Source organism: Cynocephalus volans, chromosome 14, assembly GCF_027409185.1.
Source record: "Cynocephalus volans isolate mCynVol1 chromosome 14, mCynVol1.pri, whole genome shotgun sequence".
Taxonomy (NCBI): Eukaryota; Metazoa; Chordata; class Mammalia; order Dermoptera; family Cynocephalidae; genus Cynocephalus; species Cynocephalus volans.
The window spans coordinates 97,820,362-97,837,515 of NC_084473.1; the positions used below are offsets into that span (position 1 = coordinate 97,820,362).

The following is a 17,154-nucleotide window of genomic DNA, read 5'->3' on the forward strand; positions in this document are numbered from 1 at the left end:
AAGAATTAAATAAACAGAAAGATATTCCATGTTCGCAGAGAGGAAGACTCAAGATTATCATTTCTTCCCAACGTGATCAATGCACTTCCAATCAAAATTGCAGCAAGTTATTTTCTTTCATATCAATAAACTGACTCTAAAGTTTATGTAAAGAGGCCAAAGACTCAACATAGACAATACAATATTGAAAAAAAAAAAAAAGTTGGAAGATTGATAGGACCTGACTTCAAAAGAACAGACAAACAGATCAATGTATCAAAACAGAGAGACCAGAGAGAGACCCACACAAATGCAGTGAACTAATCTTTGACAAGGGAGCAAAGGCAATTCAATGGAGAAAGGACAATCTTTTCAAGAAATGCTGCTAGAACAATTAGATATCCACATGCAAAAGAAAATGAATTTATATACAGACTTCTAAACTCACAAAAATCAACTCAAACAGACTGTAGACCTAAATGTAGAATGCAAATCTATAAAGCTTCTGGAATACAACACGGGAGAAAATCTATGCGACCTCAGATTTGGCAATGACATTTTAGATACTACACCAAAAGCACAATCCATGAAATAAAAAACTGGTAAGTTGGACTTCTTTAAAATTTTAAACTTCTGTTCTGCAAGAGACACTCACTGTTAAAGAAAATAAACAGATAAGCCACAGACTGGGAGAAAATATTTGCAAAACATGTATCTGATCAAAGCCTTGTATCCAAAATATACAAAGAAAGGAGCAGGGTCTGTCTGGGAGCGAGGAAGGCAAAGGGCAGGGAAGACAGAAAGGCAAGCTTCAGGATGCAAGAAGGCAGAATTCCATCAACACCCTCCCATGGTGTCTTAAGTTTGGAAGATGCTACACAAAAACCACAGGTCTTCAACAGGCAAAGCCAGCTCAACTGTCCCTTTCTGCCGATTCTTTGGTCAACTGCAGACAGCTTTTAATTTAGAAGTTATGCCAAAGTCACAAAAGGCAAGAAAAAGTGAAATGGAAACATTTAAAGAAAAGCATCTCAGTGAACTTCTTCATTCTCCCTGTATGGACCAACTCTCTGCCCCATCTTTTTACTCTCCTCCTCCAACATCTGACTACAGACACAGGTGCAAGCACACACACGTACCACACCATTCTATTCATGCACCACTGAGCCGACAGCAAGAGGCATGAGGGTGGGCATCACAGAAGTCTCCCATCCTGTCTCTCACCAACCCTTCACAAAATCCCCCAACTATTCAAGGTAGTACTTCTCTAAAAGACTAACCCACACTTCAGAATAAAAATGAAAAGAGTCAGAGTAGCAGCAAGACACCTACCCCAAAAGGCAGCACACAGAATCTCAGAGTTAAACCTCTTCTTCTATTTATGAATCTCTGCGGTGTCACTCTGTGGCCTTGTGGTGGTTGGATTCACACTGACCACTGAGCCCTTCTGGGTAGGATCTTGCTTTATGGCTTCCAGTCTAATTCCAACACAGGAAAATCCTATTGAAACACAGTATACTTGAAATTATTTTCTGTACACACACATACCATGCCTGTCCCCCTCCCCACTATTCCTCAGGTAAATACTCATATGCCATAACTGACACTTTGTCAAGGAGAAGAAATCTGTAAGAGATGTATATGGAAATAGGTCATTGACGATGCAGCTCATTGCAAGTTAGGCAATGCCAGTGGGATGTAAGGTTTCTCTAGCCAAGGCCTGCACCTGTGAACAACCATCATGCCGTGCCTAAGCCATTGAAAGAGCAATGCAATGTGACTGAGTCCTGTTTGTCAGCTGCTTTCTTTCTTTTTTTTTTTTAAAAAGATGACCAGTAAGGGGATCTTGACCCTTGACTTGGTGTTGTCGGCACCACGCTCTCTGAAGTGAGGGAACCGGCCATCTCTATATGGGATCTGAACCCACGGCCTTGGTGTTACCAACACCATACTCTCCCAAGTAAACCAGGGGATGGCCCCTGATTTCCTGTTGCTACTGTACTTACCCACAGAAGTCACTGTTTTCCCACTAGATGGAGAAATCTACAGGAATCTGGGGTCTATACAAGATCAAAGGAGGAGGAAGATTTGTGTTTCTGGAGTGTGCTACTAGCGGACTGAGTCTGCAACGTAAATTTCAATTTCATTAATACAAATGACATTTTAAACATGAACATAAAAAACATTTCAATCCACTTCTATACTGCACTACTTCCCAGTACAAAGCCCTCCTGCATCACTCCCCAAAAATGCCCTGCAGGGGGGCCTCCACATGGGCCCAGCACTCCCCTGGCAGGTTGCCCCACTTGGAACACTGCAGGAGCCACACCTCCTTCAGAGATGTCGCTCACTTAGGACAGCGATGCTGCGAGCTCCCAATAAAATCTACACTTCAAGCTCTTAGATTTAATGAAATAAATAATCAGAATGAAAACTCCTAAAGGAGGTCTCAAATGTCTTGGTCCCAATTCACCAATTTCTGAATTTGATGTCCTACCCAAAATAGTCCAATTAATCTATGTTGGATATTGGGAAAGATTAATTTAATTTTATTTATTTTAAATTAAGCTTCTTGCCAGAAAGCTACAGAAGCTTTGGCTGCCATTGTTTTAGGTGCATCACCATTAATCCCGTACCACACAGGGGTTCATTAGTGAAAGGTGCAAATGACAAACTAAGGTGTACCCTTTTGATCTTTTAGGATCACTAGTGTTTGGTTACTAATGTAACTTAAGACAAAAAAACATAAAGGACGTGAAACAAATTGTTAAGTGGAAATGTAATGACAATTAAAAACAAAACAATAAAAGTTAAAAAAATAAAAATAAAATAAATAAAATAAAATCAGTGTGAAAGAAAAAAAAAACTAAACCCAACACAAAGCTTTCCAGGAGGATCATAAAATTGGTCCATTCAGAAGGTAGAGTTGGGTCCATTAAGTTTTTATTGCAGGATGTTGCATATCTGATGATTCAGTTATATAAAATAAATGTTTTGTTGTAAATATGAAAAATAAAAAAAATAAAAACAAAACAAACAGAAAAGTAAATAAAATTGCCATTTTAGTGAGTTACAGGTTATAGTAAAATACTGTACATTACAGCAAAATGGAGCAAAATTTAAATTATGAATTTAAAGAGGAATGTGAGTGTAGGCAGATATATAAATCTCAGAAGAAAAAAGAACAAGTCCAATCAAGTGCTTTTGTCCTGTACCATTTCACTCCCTCCATACACACCTGAAAGTCACCATGCCGTAAAGCCCACACCCTCCTCAGCTCCCTGCCTGACACATCTGCCACTTGGCAGGATCCCCTCCCTGTCCTATGAGCCAGTGGCCAACCTAGCCGCTGGCAATCCTATGCCAAGCCTACCCAGGATGCAGCTGACTTGCTCCTGCTCCTCAGGAGAGGATTTTTCTGATTCTTCCTAACAAGAGAACTAAAGTAGGAGTGCGCAGTCAACTAAGTACTTATATTAACAAGATTGGCTGAAGCTGCATGTCAACCTCCCTCAACTGTTAGAGGCATTTAAACCAAGCTTCCTGTGAAGTCAAACCCCTGTTTAATTAAGTACAGGGTGTTCATGGTGGGCTCTGTCACCGAACTTGAGCAAACAATCACCCAGCCAGGCCCTGACAGAGCACCACAGCCAAGCCTTTGAACAAGCACATAGAATTTCCCACAGGAAATTTTAAATTAAAAGCAGGCTCAGACCTTTGTCCTTCTTGCTCAACATCCTGATTTTCTAGGTCTCCCCAAAAAGCATTTGGCTGCTCCTCTAACTCTGAGTGATTGCAAATTTCAAGGAAAGAAATTATTTTGACAGTCTTGGTGAAAAACAAGTAAGAGTAACCAACCAACCAACAACCGACCCCCAAAAAAGAAGGGAAATAAAAATCCAGCCCTGTTTGAAAGAGATTCCTGTACAGGATAACAAGTATGCCCACAAAGGCAAAGTCTGCTTAAATAAATTTTCCTACATTTTATTTATTGGATAAAAAGAATGAAAAAGGCAAATTCCACAAATGATTTCAAGAATTTCATGCCAAATGGGTCTGAGAACAGAGCAATCATTTTACTTAGGATTTTAAAAAATAAACTGAAGAAAGCCGTGCAACTACACTCATCTACAGAAAAGTAAACAGTGAACTGGCTAGTTGGAGGGAAATTGACCTAGGGTTAGGGGATTTGTATGCAGATCTGAAACATGTTACTTGGGGATTGGGGAGAAGGGGAAGTGACAGAAGACAGCAGGGTGGGTAGGAAAGGGGTGAGGGTGTTGGAAAGGTCTCTTTTGCAAACTAGCTCCTAGGCAGTGCTGGTCTAACCCCAGGAAAGCAGCCAGCTGTGGTGCGAGACATACCTCATTAGCAGTGAGCTTGTCCTGGGGTGTCTGTGGGGACATGGCGGGTGTCGGCTGGCTGGAGAATGAGGAGGAGGAAGTGGAGGAAGTGGAGGAGGAATGGTTTTGCTGTAACAGATATGGCAAGAGGTGAATGCGACCAGCAAAGCCATTGCTGTCATGATGGCTGGAACGCTTTTGGTCAACTGTACTCTGCAGAAAAAACAGGCACACTTGCCTCGCTCAAGCACTGCTGAAATTGCCTACGATGTGCTGATAACTGCTTTTGTTTAAGGCGCTGTGTGACTTTTCAAACTCTGTTAAATTACCAAGGAAAAACCAAAAAAAATAGCCTGAATTGCTCACGCTTCCTTGCCAAACATCTAAGTTGAGCCAACAGAATTCAAAGTCTGGTAGCTGCATGACTGAAGCACTGAGAGTTTAATTGGTTTATCTATCACACTAACTTCTGTGACCAAAACCACTACTCTTTTTCTTTTCTTTCTGTCTAGAGCTCTGGAAAGTACCCTGTGGCTTCTTTGAATCCCAGTCTTTTCCATGTTCTTACTTTCCATCTGAATGCATTGCCATGGCATGAAATACACTCCGGGCAAAGGCCAAAACACTAGCTGGTGCCCTGTTCTACTGAAATAAGAACCGTATCTTTTAATGAAGCATAAGATAAGAAATGAACAGACAGTCATAAAACTTAGCAATCCAGACTAAGCACATCTGGGTGGCATACATTTAATTATTCAACAAGTGAGGAGACTAGCATTTTGGAACACAGAAGAGAGACTAATGCTCTCCGAGTCTGCGGGGCTGTGACGAGTCTTGTCCTGTCTGCCCATCTACTCCTGCTGTAGCACTGCAGATGCTCACTGCTGAGCACTCCCAGCAGGGCCACTGTGGCCACTCTGCCACAGCCTTCATGCCTGCTTCCACCCTCACATGGCTGTTTAAGGATGCCCTGTGGCTCATCTACCACTCAGACAGAGACCGTGAGACTCAGTGTAGTGCTTGCGTGAGGGCTGCCGCAGACATGCAGAGGAGCAGCAATGTGGGGTGGAAGACTTGGAGCTACCTTCTGGGCATGCAGCACACACCTGCCTCCCTGTCCCTGGGCACTCGCCCCTCGGCTCCTGTTAACACGAAAACAGATGGTGATGTAGACACAGCATGAGTGAGTGAATGAGCAAGTGGGTTAATGACTACAGGAGAAGCTCAGCCTCTGACAACAGAGAGAAGACAAAGGTACCTGGCGGACGATCAGAGTGCCCTCCTTGGATGGGGTCATGGCCAGTTCACTCTCTACATTGTCATGGACGATCATGGTTTTCACAGGCTCCGTTTCACCATTGCTCCAATTCAGAGATGACCTATGGAGACAAAATCCAGAAGTAAAGGACCCTAATCCATGAGCTGAGAATATCGTTTAGACTTTTCACCTTAACGAAGTCATGAGATGAGGCTACAGGTATAAAGATTTCTCAAGGAAAGCAAGTGCTCAGCTTTTTCCCTTCAACAAATAATTGCCTTCCAGTGCAGTCTGTTTTTGAGCAAAAAGAATAAATGTTTATGGTTAATTCAAGTAGTTATACCAAAGTGAAATATCCTTTTAGCATATTCTCAAAGCAAAGGGAAAAAGTAAAGCAAGCAGTGGGCTGCTGAGGAAGACACTGATATGCACACACACAAATGAAGAGAAGGGGACAACACAAGGACTGTCTGCTGCTGAATATGTGACAACTAAATTGTAAATGCTTGTGGAGTCAAGTGACAGGCTTAGAGAAAACGTTCTGGCTCCCAGTGGAATGAAGGCTCAGTGGGTTACACCCTCTCTAAGATACGCCCTGGACTGACGTTGCTCTGGTGTCCTCGGGTCCAGAGGTGGACTCACCAGCCCCTTCCTGTTCCACAGCTTCGTCCTCCTCGTCTGTCATCCCCGACTCCTCACTGGACGAGGAGTAATCCGTCATGCTCTGAGGTGGCCGCACATCTTCCACTGCTCGAAGCTCTTTGGCCAGTGCAGTCAAATCCTAGTGCATGAATAGAGAAAAGAGAGTAAGGCAAAAAAGGAAAAAAGGAAGATGGGAAGGAAACAGGAAAGAATGACGAGTTCTTTATTTTAACTATCAACAAATAGCCACAATATCAGTTTTATAAAACAGTTTGGTAAAGTACTTTCAAGTTTCATAGGAAGGTCAGTTTTTGATAGAAAAGACCAAAAAAGTCAAAAATGTTGTATATAGATCAAATCCCACAACAGTAAAAAACATAACAGTCTGCTTATGATGAGCATTTTTTCAAATGTAAGGTAAAATTCTAGAACAACAATTGTATAGAGACAGATGCTTGGGCTTTGTTGGAAAGACACCTGTCTATATGACAAAGTCTTCTTTTAAGGGAACTATGTAGAAAGCAAGCTTCTAGCAAAATATGCCTAATTTAAAGTATTTATTTTTTCTCAAACTTTCATTAGAAATTTCAAACCTACAGAAAAGAGAAAGAACAGTGAAGTGAGCCTCACCAACTGTACACAACCTGCCATATGCATAAAAAAAGTTCATGACATATAAAGAAAGTGGTGACCCCGTGTACACTGCGGGCAGAAGGCAAGGTGGGCTTCCCTACTGCTCCCTTTGAGCCTTATCCACGTCTCCACACCAGTGCCAATGAATGTCAACATCAGACAGAAAAGAATCCACGGCAGAATTTACGTTAAAAGGTTCCATTTCCCTTTACTCTTCGATACTGAGATACTTTAAGACTCAGTCAATTCACTGAACATAATTTTCAAGAGTGACTATTACTTATATTCCACATTTTCATATAAAAGTCCAAATTTAAAAGTAATGGCTTTTTAAAAAGCAGGCTATGTAGATATTTTTCTCTTTTAATTTTAGAAGTTCCAACTGCTAAGACTTAAAGTTGCTCAGTTTAATTATTTTCTAAATAACCTATAATTAGGTTACAAAGTTCAGACACATGTTTGAATACAAGAATAAGAACAGGCCTACAAATTTCTCCCTTATTTTTCTGAAATTTTCTATGCTATACAAGTGCAAAGGTGTTTACCACCTTAACCCAGCGACCCAAAGTGGCAGTGGCAGTGGTGGCATAATCAGGGCTGCACATACCCTGGTGTAAGGCAACACGAGACACCCCCATTTCCTGTGAGGGGATCTTGCTGAGAAGGTTTCCCTTAATACTAACTGAGCCTTCCCAGTTCACAGGAAACAAGCTAAATGACACTACAGAGAAGTACTCAGACAAATGTAGAGGGTAGAACATTTTACAACAGGCCCAGCCTCTTCAGCAAGTCAGTCTCATGAAAACAAACGGGGGGGGGGGGTGTTGTGAGTGGGAGGTTCTAGATTAAAAGAGACTGATTGGCCAAACAACCAAATACATTGCTTTTTCCTGTACTGGATATTAGCTTAAACAAAACAGCAAGGTCTCATTACGGACGTTGTATTAAGGAAATATTCTTATTTATTGAGGTATGATAATATTTTGAGTGTGTTGGAAAATGTTTTCAAATTTTAGAGATATGTAATGTTATATTAAAGAATGGAAAGTCACAAAGTCTATAATCTATTTTTAAACACTTCAGCATATAAAAACAAAAAATAAAAATTTCTCTGCACTATAGCCTTAAATTAAGCCTCATTAATCGCATACTTCTAATAAATACACTGGGAGACTGTTGAGACATGAACTCAATTCTGAAAATCATTAACAGGTACACTAACCACTCTGGCTCATTTAATTACAAGTAAGGGTTTAATTATTTTTTTAAACAGTTTTTTGTAAGCATAGTCAACCTGAGTCCGATTATCAAACATGGTTTTTACATCTGGATCAAAAAAGTGCATTACTGATTCAAGTCCCTAGAGGTCACTCTAATAATTTAAACATATTCGTGTACAGAATCAAAGCTATAAAGCCCTTTAACAAGAATACTCAAAAATTCCACATAGATGGAGCTACTACTATAAGTTCTGACAATATTTTTAAAAGAACAAATAATTGATTCTAATATATTCTTCAAGTTAAAAAGGACAGCAAACATATGCAGAAGCATTTTACTCATGATGAAAAGATCTAAGCACAACAAAGTGGCCCAGACTGCCCTGAAACCAGAGTATTCTTTAGAGATGAGAACAAAGCTGATGCAAACAGACAAAAAAGACGGCATCTAAACACTGTCCTGCATAATTTGCACCCACAATAGGGTGCCCATGTCTTCCTCACTGAGAAAGTAAGTATGGATAAAAAGTGTGCGATTTGTAAACAAAGCCCGCATCCCTCGGAAGTCAGTGTCTCAGCAAAGGCCCACCGGCAGGTCCCTCTTACTCTGTAGTCATAGGTGGCATCTGGGTTCTCGTCACAGGCAATGACCTCAGGAGCCATCCAGAAGGGGGTGCTTCTGAATGTATTTCTCTGCCCAACTGTCCTGTCTAGCTGAGCACTCACACCAAAATCAACTGCAGGAGAAAGAGAAAGAAAAGTGGAATGCAATTAATTAACAAACCAGATATAAAAGAAAAAAATGTGAGGAGGAGGTATCTTCATAGTAAACGGAAACAGCAGTGCTTCATGAACATGCGATTCTCCTCAAGGCAGGCAACACAGGAAAGGAGTGCCCCTTCCAGAGCAAAGCCACCAAGACTGCAAAACCCTCTACCAGTCTGGAAGCTCCTGGGAGGCCTGGACCCAGCTGCCTCCCTGAGCTCCCCAAACAGTGACCAGCAGCAGAAGGCCTTTTCAATGAATGGAGATCTTCAGTGCTCTCAGAGAACACACCTGCCACAAACAAGATCAAGTCCTAAAAAGCCTGTAGTTCAGGAGAACTGACTGAGACCCGCTGGACTTGGCTACTTAAGCAGCCTATTAACCATACAAAGAAACCCACAAAGGTTTTCTGGGAGAGAACATGGTACTACGTTAAATAAACAGAATCATGCTAAATTGCAAATACACAAAGAGTACCCCAGAAGCAATTGGAACTTCTGCCGATTTTTCAGAACTTCTACACCCAACCAAATTTAATGGTGGTGGTGGTCTTGAGGAAAGTTCAAGGATGGGCAGCAGAGTTGTCAGGAAACCCACGATCTCTAACGGAATGTTTGCCAGTTCAGTACCTGCCAACATCAGCACTGCACACACTGGCATTACCCCAGCAGAAAATTACAAAGGTGGAAGAGGTCAGGCAAAAGGACTCGTGAACTGCTGAGATGATTCACAGGGGTCACAGACTCTGTTTCTGTGCATAGAACATGCGCAGCACACAACCTGCTAGGGGTGAGCTCATTGAATGGTCCTCTTGAGACAGAGATGCACAGGCCATGCAGTCAGCCGATAAAACCTAAGCAAGCTTACCAGCAACATGGATGACAACAGCAACCAATCGCTAAGTGATGACAGGGACTATCACAGGACCAGCACCGTGAGGTCAGTGCAGGGAACACACTGAGTCGTTAGGTATGAGAACAACTTTAGTGCTTTGGAAGTTTCCAACTGGACAGACTATTCCTCCACAAATGACCAATCAATGAAGACAGTATGTAAGAAGGCAATGATGAAGATTTTATGTTTAAAGTACAATTACTATACCTAAGGTTTTTGAAAGAAAGATGGACCAGATCCTTTTAAGAACAAGTATAAAGAAATATTTTGTGTGTGATGGCTTACTGGAAAAAAAATAAACGCTAATTCTGTTTAAAATTTTGTTTTTTTATTTTAACTTCTCAGTATACATTGTAGTTCAAATTCATGACCCCCTTTGACCATAATTCTGTTTAAAAATTTGACAGAATCATTACATGAAAGTGAAATGGGAACAAAACTCAGCTAAGGGAAATGGGAAATACAAAAGAACCATCATAAAATCATCTTTGGGAAGACACAATGGGCTGCAATGACCTACCCACGCAGAAATTTATCGAGCACCTACTGAACTCAAGGCACTACACTAGTAGTGTAGTGCTGGATAAGAATTCTGGTCAGTGCACTTCTAGAAGTTATATTCTGTTAAAGGAGACAGAAATACAAGTCAATAAATAACCATATAATGGTAAGTTGTGAACGATTCTACGTAAGAAACAAGCAGGGGTTCCAAGACAGATCAGAGGGTCAGAGAAGGCCCCCGAAAATGATGAAAAAATTGGAACTTCAAAACTGAGGCCAAGTGTTCCCCAATAGGGAACAGTACATACAAAGGTCCTGAAGCAAGTTCCAAGAAGTTAAAAAAAAAAAAAAAAGACATGACAAAGACAGGAAGAGGGACACAAAATGAGGTAGGAAAGTCAACAGGGGCCAGATCCTATCTGGCTTTTTATGGGCCAGGGTATGAACTGTGGATTTTATCCAAAGTAAAATAAAAAGCCAGTAAGTGTTGTTAAGCAGGAAAGTGATATCGTCTGATTTTTAAAATCAGTCTGGAGGCTATACAGAGAACAGAGCAACAGACAGAAGCACGGGAGAAGGGAAGTTGGAGCCAGGCTAAGCAATTAGCCCACTTCCCACATTCCTGCGTGGAGTAGAAACAGAAAACGTGGGTGCACTGAGTGTCAACGGTTTGTGCCAGGGCAAGTATGAGATCATGCTGCAAGTCTGTCACATACCAAGTTTCACCTCTGCATTCTTGGTCAGCAGTACATTCTGGCCCTTGATATCCCGGAGAATCACATGATGAATGTGAGGATGTGTCAGTCCCTGAATAGGAAAGACAGATCTAAACTTTCGTTCTTTGTTGCTGTAAGGGTAAACAGCCAGGAACACACCTTTTATAACAGAGTGCATACATGGGCCAAAAGTTTCTGTGAATTCACATTTAGAACATAAAATTTATTCTTAGTACATTCCCAGCGTGACATCACCAATATTAACCAAGCACAATGAAAGAAGCCCCCCCACCCCAACTCCCCACAATTCCAACAGGGTTAGGTTCCCCGTGTGAGCAACATTACCACTTTCTAGCTGTGCCTTATGACACTTTAGATTACCACCTGCAGTTCCTCTGCTATAATTTGTGCTATTTCTACACAGGGTGGTTCCTTTCCCACGCTAAACATCTATCTTTCAGTGGGTGACCCCGTGGGCATATTTGAATTAGACACATCTCAGGGGGAAAGCAAAGGGCTAGAGAGGGGTTTAAAATCTGCCTCCGCAACACTGGCTAGTCTTCCCACTGCATAGCGACAAACTGCTAAGTGCTGATCAATCCCGCCTCCACCGAAGCGTAAAATGATTCTGCTGTCAAAAGAGCCTTGTGTTCAAATAAACTATCTTTCTTTCCCAAGGAAACAAACCCTACTGGGCATATAGCACGTTGTGATGACCTTCTATCTGGAATGAGGCCCAAGAGCCTGTCTCTCCTGAGAGGTGGTGGAAGAAGAAAAACACATGTTGCATCCAAATATGGTCCAAAAGACAGCAATTCCTCATTTTCACAACTCATTTACTTGTTCTATTCTTAGCTAGAGAAGCCAAATCTATAGCGTGCCTCCTTTAGACACAGCAACCTGCTTACTCTGAAATGTCTCAATCCAAAAAGGGCAGATTAGAAGGAAGGGTTTATTTGATTTTCCTGCTTAACTTTTCTTGTGGAGTTTTACTGTTGTTATCATTACTTTGTAGGATATGAGTTAAATACAGTAGCTGCTCTACAACACTAATTTTTCTAACACAGGAGGTTTCTGATATTCATTTACTAGTCTGCCTGTAAAAGAGTAGAGCTTATTGGATGGCTATTTTTCACAACACAGGACATGCAGTGTTATACCACAAAGCACTGACTAGGGGGAAAAGCACTAAAAACACACGGTGCTGTAGTTAGGAAGTGCTACAGTTGAGAAGAAGGTCCTTCCTTTCAGCATGGCATAAGTTCAAACAGCAAAAGAAAAGACAAAAAAATGGACCTTCCCTAATTCTTTTGTCATTCCTACTTCTATTACTTCATTTCATTTTTGTTCTCTAACTTGCACAAACCTTCTTACACTTTTACAGGATTATCTTAGCAACAAACATGAGCACCCACATCTTCTCAAACAAATGTGGCCCACATGCAGTGTTGCTCATTACCAGCAGTAAATGTATGAAATGATGTCAATTTCCCTGTCCATACTTCTAAAGGATCACTACAGAAACCCTCTTAAGTGTGTCTAACAGCTCTACAACAATGTTAGCTCAAGTTATGATTATTCTAAAAGGTGCATACACTTTCCTGTAAGAAGTGCCTGGTAGTGTGTGTGTGCTCCACTACTCCCATGCCAGAAGTTAGGCCACAATTATGCCTCCTTAGCAGGAATGTCAAGTCCAAATACTCAGTAAATACCTCATCCTAGGACAAAAGAGTCAATGCTGAAAAGCTCAAGAATTGTTTCCTGGAACTCTTTCATTTGTAGACAGAGCAAAGGAGCAGTCAAGACTGTCTCCCACTATTGGTTGTGGCAAGCTCTAAGTTCCCGTACTCAATATGAAATGTTGGCTTCTACCACAACGAGAAAACTGCTCTGTAGAATGTGAACAGGGAAGTGCGCCAGAAGGAACAGGCTGGCTTTGCTGGTAAACCTTTTGGTCCAGAGGATTTCAGTGTCCTGGCCCAAGACAACATTTCTACTGATCTGAAGCTTACGTGCTCACAACCCTCACCCTTTTGAGGATCTTAACATAGTGTCTAAATCTAACATCTACTGAGAAATGAGCAAAGGTTTTGCTGCTACCGAAAGAGCCACCCACAACTGTTTTTGATGCCCCAGGTAATCCTCGAGGGGGCGGCTGCCTTCCCTTCCTGTGAGACCTCACTTCCATCGTACCATCTTGCTTTCCCTTTACCAAAACCGACTCTTAGTAACTCCAATAATAAACACACACTAGTGAAAAATACTTAACTCTCTCTGAGGCATCTGTTTGTTTCTAGTTAATTTAATCTTTAGTTATAGGAAAAAGTCCCATTTTACATGAAACGTAGGTGAAGGAAGCTCTTGATCCAGATGCTACTGAGGTGGAAAAGATTTGCTGCATCTCAAAAAGATTTGCTACATCTCAAAAAGATGTCCATTCACCTACCATACTCAAGTTGACTCAGGGCCTCAACCACCCAGGCTTCTTATAAATCTTGCCCAACATCAATGATAGCAAAAGGTTTAAATATACATATTGCATATGATATTAATAATAAGTTAATAATCCTTGCCTGGGTATACAAAAACATGGAAATTATCTTTAATGCCTTTGAAGGCCGAAATCCATTTAAAATCTAGGACATTATGTTAAAAAGCTAGTTCTCTTCATGAAAAATCAGATACTGAAATTATATACAAGAAAAGCATGTGTGTGTGTGTGTGTGTGTGTGTGTGTGTGTCTGTGTGTGTGTGTTAAAACAGAATAATGACAACTAATAGTTACTGAGAGCTAGCTCTGTACCTTCATTACATTAAATGATTCGTGTACACTAAGCTCACTTAACTCTTCTGACAACAGTAATTTCACAGGAGTAGTATCTAAAATGTGATGAGAAAAATAAGTCCTAAGAAAAAGGTAAACACTACAGGGTGGGCAGCAGATAAGTGGCAGAGGCAGGACTCACACCTAAGTCTGGCTTAATAAAGTGCGGAACCTCTTAACCACTGTTCTATCCTGCCTGCCAGGCTGTTTTAGTTACTAACATGATAAATACATGTGCCCAATTACTGAATTCTTCCTTTGTAGTAATACAGGGAAGGATGCTTAGTTTCCCACTTTCAGGCTCTGCTTCCAATAATAAGCATAAAAGATGAGAACCTGATATTTTAATAATGATGCTTGCGTGTGATTATAAAAAGATGTTCTCCCACCACCCTATACCCCGCCCCACAACTAGTCTTTTAAAGGGAAGTGTCTCTTTAAAATATCTAAATAAAAAGAAATTAAACATTTCTCTAGGAATTCTAGATGGCAATTTTAAAACCCGCAGCCCTCTATGAGTTTTAAATATAAAAAGTGGGGTAACTTTACCTATAAATAAAAAATAAAATGACTCACAAGATTTTTTATATTAGTGAGAGAAGCATAAGAATTGGACTTCAGTTTAATTCCGTAGTCTTTATTTATAAAATGTGCTAGGTAAATAAAATGCAATCAAGCAATTTAAGTGTGTAATTTCGGGCTGAAGTAGAGAGAAAAACCGTGATGGCAGAACAAAAGAAACAGACCAACCGGAAACTCACATGCACCTTTGAAATACAAAACCCGAAAAACGTTCCGCCTGAACTGTCAGGATGGCTTCACTACTGAAAGGAACTATTAGAAAGGCGCTAAAACAGCAGTTCAGAAACTCACTCTAGGATAGTTAGCTAGCTTTTCAATTGGCTGTCAACAACATTAAACATTAAAACTTTTCTTCATAAACACTGCAACAGATTCTAACACCTAATGCGAAAGTCCAGAAGTTAATTTTGAAAATCAGTATTTGGCACCATTAGTATTGATTTATAAGCTTATACACAGGATTCCTATTAAAACAGTAGTTAGAGATTATTTCTCTTCCCCTCTACTCTTTTACACTTTTTAATTCCAAAGAAAAGTTGTCATTAGGTATGTCATGATGACCTGGAAGATAAATTCATGGAAACACAGAAAAAGTATTCTTGTTCAAATCTACCTTTAGATATCCACCAGAGTCAAACCATGATGTAGCTTAACAACTTGCCTAGCTACACAGAGCCCACAACTGTCAAAAAGAAAATATCTGTACAGGTGTAACTGATGCACAGAAATACTGGGGGTAGGAAAATGAAAACGGAAGCACAAAACACAGGCAGGCACAGTGCAGCTGTGCACTCTCCTTACCCTCAGGATCTCCCTGGAGATGGGTGCGATCCAGTCTTCTCTGAACGTGTGCCCCCTGGTGTTCTTCACAAAGTCTGTGGTGGATCCCATTCCACAGAACTCCATAACAAGTTACAGGGAGACAAGACACGTTGTGATTAACACATCCCGGATTTCAGTGTACATCCAAGAAAAGTTAGGAAAAAACAGTCTAATCCCCCACCTTCCCCTTTCCTAAAGGCCTGGGCATGTGATCATTTGGGAGGCATCCAAATTACTGAAGCTCATTTCCCAGTCCATTGTATTCACAGTGCACATTTGGCCCAGGAGATTCAGAGTGTCTGAAGTTCTGCAGAAGCTCCCAGTGCGGCGGTTCCTGAGTGCTCGCGCTCTTTCACAAGCAGACGGGCAAGGGAGGACCATGTGTACCTCGTCACTGCCCGATAATGAGAAATCTGACTCAAATACACCCTACCATTCTTTCTGACTTTGCCTCAGGGATGTTCTATTTTTCACATATTATGATCCTCAAACTATTATACATTGACTGGGTTTAACGCAAAAGAAAGAACGCTATTTGTAAGCAGTTACGCATTTTTTAAAATGCAATATTGACAATATCTAAATGTTTGAACAATATGATCACGACTCAGTGAGGGTACTTCAAAACTTCATGGAAAAACAGACTTAAAAAATAATATGAATCTTTCCACAAACTTTTTGAAGCATCCTTGTATTTATAAATTACCTAGAAAATGAACCGAATTGAACTATTCTAAAATTTTAACTATGATTGGATTTGGGCAATAGAAATAAGGGTAATTTTTTTTCCCTTCTACTTTCTCAATTTTGCAAACATTTTCTGGAAGGGCCTTTAAAAGAAAACCATTAGAAAAGTATCTATCTTCCTGCTTTATAAATCCAATACCTTGAGCATAACTAATGTGATAACCACAGATCTGACAGTATCTAAGTGTCATCACCTCGAATATAAATATGTTCAAAAAACCATAAGGTTGAACATGTCAATTCCAGAAATTTCCCCGAAATATACTATTTTTAATTAACTAGTATTATTAATATTATTAACAAATTACTGACAGAAGTCTGTTTTCTTAATAACATCTATCTCTCACTTCCAGGTAGTAAAGAAAAATTAAATTTACTGAGCTTTCATATTAATTAGTTCCCATAAATAATGTTTTTATTGTATTGCTTTCCAGTTCCTAATTACCTTACAGTTAGGTCATATTCCTTCTACAAGATGCCATTTTATTCCTGAAACATTAAGTTAACCTTTTATCCATGCAACACAAAATCAACATTAAAATAAACATTTGATGTATTTTCAACCGAGAGATAAAGGCCAAGGAAGCCTTTAGAATCTACCAGCTACTGACCCCTCTTTGCTTTTCTCTCCCACCCCTTAGAAAGTCCTTATAGTACAACCCCAGAGGAAAGCCCAAAAAATGCTCAGAAAATACCCACCTACCCAGAGTTGGTCATCATGTTCTGGGGGGCTCTTTTTAATGAAAGCACCATAAGATGTTGCAATATTCCTATGATGAGAATATTTCTTCAGCATATTTATCTCCAGTTTGATTTCTTCCTCACTCTTCAGCCTTAAGAAAAAATAAAAATAAAATGTGTGGCTTTTGAATGACATGCATGACTTCACTTTCCACACACACACACACAATAACACGAGGAATACAAGTCCCCAGTCCCTCCAGGAGCAGGAGGATATACATGGTCACTTTATCCTCGTGCCAAGATCTGGGGACTTTAAGGGGACTCATCCTTTGAGGTGTGGTTTTGGGCTATGCAAGAACTGCATGAAGTATAAAAGGTGAAGATGAATGTGGGAGGCAGCACAGAGAGTGCAGCAAGCAGAGGGCGCAGCCCAGCTCCACTCCCCCACTGTGACCTTGGGCAATTCACTCCACTTCCTTCAGCCTCAATGTGCTCATCTGTAAAAGTGGGACAAAAAAATGGAATTGACTGATACTCACATTTC

At 40.5% G+C, this 17,154-nt stretch overlaps 1 pseudogene; it reads right to left on the reverse strand.

Moving 5' to 3' along the window:
- LOC134362664 (mitogen-activated protein kinase kinase kinase kinase 4-like) overlaps positions 1–17,154 on the reverse strand; it is a 38,166-nt pseudogene that overhangs the window by 16,831 nt on the left and 4,181 nt on the right.